Genomic DNA, 3,825 nt, shown 5'->3' on the forward strand with positions numbered 1-3,825 from the left:
CCTGTTTCCAATTAAGTTGGAAACCTTGGGTGCGGTAACCTTGCAGCTTGGCAATCTTTGCCAGAGATGAACTCCTTGAATTTTTCTCAGCTCATCAACAGCTTTTGCTAGCAGGCTTCCCTACTACATGTGTGCAGGAAATCAGAGCCAAGCAGGCTACCCTAAAGCATTAATTGATTCAAGAAACATCTCATGGCCAAGGTTGTGCAGGTACGGGTGAGGCTTGAAGCTTAAACAAGGGGCCGCCACATAAAGCGAAAGCAAGACTTCTTGCTTATGATTTCCACTCCCAACACACTTAAGGAATCATTTGCCATCAGAAATCCAAGAGAGAAGCTATCAGACTAGCCAACGACATTGAACCCTTTGGCTCTTCTGCCATTGCTGGTAGCTCTGGGTGACGGAGGTCAAAATAACCATGATGTCAATATTTATGAAGCAGTTTCCAGCGATGCTTCAGTGCGCCAATCTCTAAGAGGAGCGTGATCTTTTAGGGAAAAGAACAGAATCTTTGTTGTCGTAAGTATAGCCTGAGTGTCCACCAGGAAGCAGCCAGCAGAACTCACTGCATAGCTAATTTGTGATTTGGGGGGTCCTATTATGATTTTGGGGTCCTGCAATGACCCCAAACTCATCCCCTTTCTGCTGCGGCTGGTCCAAAACTGTGCTACTGTAGCTTCATGGCTTTGCAGTCGGGCTGAGGTTCCTATTAAAGACCTTCTCAAGGACAGACACTTGTCTGTGATTACCTATGAAGACCTTAAGCAGGCCTGGCACTATGGAAAATCCCAGTGAGGCAAGCATAGGCTCTGCCATGCACCCATCCAAGCCTGTCCCACTCATGCTTCAGGAAAGTTCCTTCCCTCCGCCCAGCCTGAGTCCCAGGGCTCTGACACATCATTAAAGATCGCATCCTCAGGTGCTTGGTTGTACAGAAAGGTAAATGACTCATTCAACGTTAGCGTGTTATTTCTTCAAAGGACTTTTGTACCAGGGCTCTTCATAGAGTTCACAGAATTGCATATGATGAAAAACTATTCACGGATTTCAAGATGTTTTTACACCAAAATAAACTTAGCTGCTGATTCCATTTTTAAGCGAACTCTTTGTAGTGCCCTTGTATTGACCAAGATTTAAAGCCTGAAAGTGGAAAACCTGCAGCCAAAGGAGTTTCAGAAAGCAGCGAGCTCCATGCCAAAGATGGTCTGCTTTCTGTCTATGCACAGGTGTGGCACCAGATGCAGGAGCTGGTCCGGTCCCCATGGCCGACTCCCAGGAAACACCTGCTATCCTCACTCCCGGGTAGTCCCAGCCAGGAATTTGCAAAGGGTTGTGAAGCTCTGGTACTAGTTCTCCCTTAAACGTTCTGTAGACTTCATTGGTGAAGACATCCAGGCCGGAGAAGGTTATTCTTTCTGACACTAATTCAATCTCTTGCCTTGGTTCAGATCTATTCAGATTTGCTATTTCTACTTGGGTCAGTTTCAGTAGTCAGTATCTTTCTAGGAATTTCTCCATGTCATCTAAGTTATCTTTATTGGCATATGGTTATTTCCTGATAGTGCTTTTTATTTGTAATGAACATGATAGTAATATCCCCTGATAATCCCTGATTTTATTCATTTTAGTTTTCTCCCCGTTTCTTGCTCAGCTTAGTAAAGGTTTGTCTACTTTGCTGATCTTCCCAAATAATCAACCTGTGGTTGTGTTGATATCTTCTATTGCATTTCTGTACTAGATTCCATCCTTCCCACTTTGTTGTTCTCTTTCTCCTGATTGCTTTAGGTTTAGCTTGCTCTTTATTTCCAGTGTCTTAAGGTGGAATATTAATGATTCCAGGTTATTCTTTTGTTATTTAACATGGGCATTTACACCTCTTCTTTTCCCTCTAGCTACTGCTTTTGTGGCATCCCGTAAGTTCTGCTATGTTGTATCTTCATTTTCACTCATCTGAAAGTATTTTCTAATTTCCTTTGTGATTTCTTTTTGATCCACCGGTGATTGAGGAGGAGTGTTATAATTTCCATGTATTTATAAATTTCCCAAGAAGTATAAAGAACATACTCTTGTATTATTTCACTTCTTTTAAGCTTACTGAACATCGTTTTAGTGCTTTGCGTATGATTTATCCTGGAGACTACTTCACGTGTGCTTGAAGAATGTATTCTACTGGCAAATGGAGTGCTCCACAGATGGATGCCAAATCTAATAGGCTCAAAGTGTAGTTCAAGTCTTCCAGTTCCAAAATGGTCATCAGTCCACTCTTTTGGATCACGATTTGATTCAATCAGTAGAAACTGTGCTGATCTGACTAGAACAAAAGGGCCAAGTACAGGGGAACTCCTCTGCCTGCATGCTTGAGCCAGGATACTGGTCTTTTCCCGATGGACTTGAACCAAAACATCAATTCTTTTTGGGTCTTGAGCTGGCTTGCAGACTGGAACTTAAACAATTAACTCTCCTGGCTCTGAGACTTTTGGACTTGGACTGGAACTACAGCATCGTCCCCCCTGGTTCTCCAGCTTGCTGATTACAGATATGGAAACTTCTTAGCCTCCACAATCATGTGTGTCAATTCTCTAGAATAAGTAATAAATAAATGCACACACACACACACACACACACACCCTGTTGGGTTGGTCCTGTTTCCCCAGAGAGTCCTAATAAACAAGATGTTAGCAGTGACATTCTGGGATTATGAGTCAAACATTCAGATGAATGGCACACAGCAGGAGGCTGGATATCATTACACAGCACTGACTTCTGCACTTTTATGCTGATGTCCCAGTTGAGCCTCCAGATGGCTCTGGATCTACTTAATATAATCTCGTTAAAGATGAGTATGAAAGTCTCCCCTGGGCTTTATAGGTTCTCTTCCAACCATATGTGCATGTAAATATCTTTTCCGTTCTTTAAACAAATCCGAGTTGGCTTTCCTATAACTTGGAACTCAGAGTCTTGCTCCTAATAGAATAAGGACTTGAATAATTTTGCAATTATTATGGTTCAATAGACTCTATTTTATTTAATTGTGGCTTAACATTAAGTCACAACTATGTGTGTCAGGGCTTTTAAAACATTTCAGTAGTTTACCAAACACCTGCTCACTGCCTACTTTGGCTTTACTCGCTCCCGAAAAGGTCCTACAAGGTAAGTGTTCACCATAGATGGTGAGATGGATATTCGCATGTAGAAAGTTGCCTGGGAGTGCTCTCAAGCTAATACCTATTGGAGAGTGGGGAGACAGACTGCGTAGAGGGAGAGGCTGAACCCAGCACAGTCACGACCAAGGGCACAGAAAATTCCAGGGGAGCTCTGCAGCAGGGATACTTTCAGAACTGCACTGGTCTGAGACAAGACTGCTGGGCCTTTGAGCCCTGAATCAGGCAAGGCCATCCTGGGGAGAAGTGTACCATGGCAGGCTCAGTCATCAGTTCTCCATATCCTCACCAGCAGAACGCACGCCATGGCCAGGAAGAAGGGTCTGGGTGGTGTGCTACAGCATCCAGCACAGTCCTTCCTCGTTCTATAGCCTGAATTCAAATCCAAGTCTTTCTGGATTTGAAGTCCTGATCATCTCTATGGCTTGTCCTTGTTGCCACCACTGTCAGCCTAGTGATGCATTCTGGGAAAGCTAACACCTATTGTTGTGTCCACCTTCAACGGCAAATATGCTTCCAACACATTCTTCAGTGCTAGAAGACATACACCAGGTAGAGATGCAGCTACACCTGACGGATATTGCTGAGTCACATTTCCCAGGTAGCCGAATGAGAAGGGGCCTGTGTTGGGTAGAAATTTATAGACGAAATGGTCAGGGCAAAA

This window comes from Oryctolagus cuniculus, chromosome 2, assembly GCF_051225735.1.
Source record: "Oryctolagus cuniculus isolate XC-2025 breed Fujian yellow rabbit chromosome 2, ASM5122573v1, whole genome shotgun sequence".
Lineage (NCBI taxonomy): Eukaryota > Metazoa > Chordata > Mammalia > Lagomorpha > Leporidae > Oryctolagus > Oryctolagus cuniculus.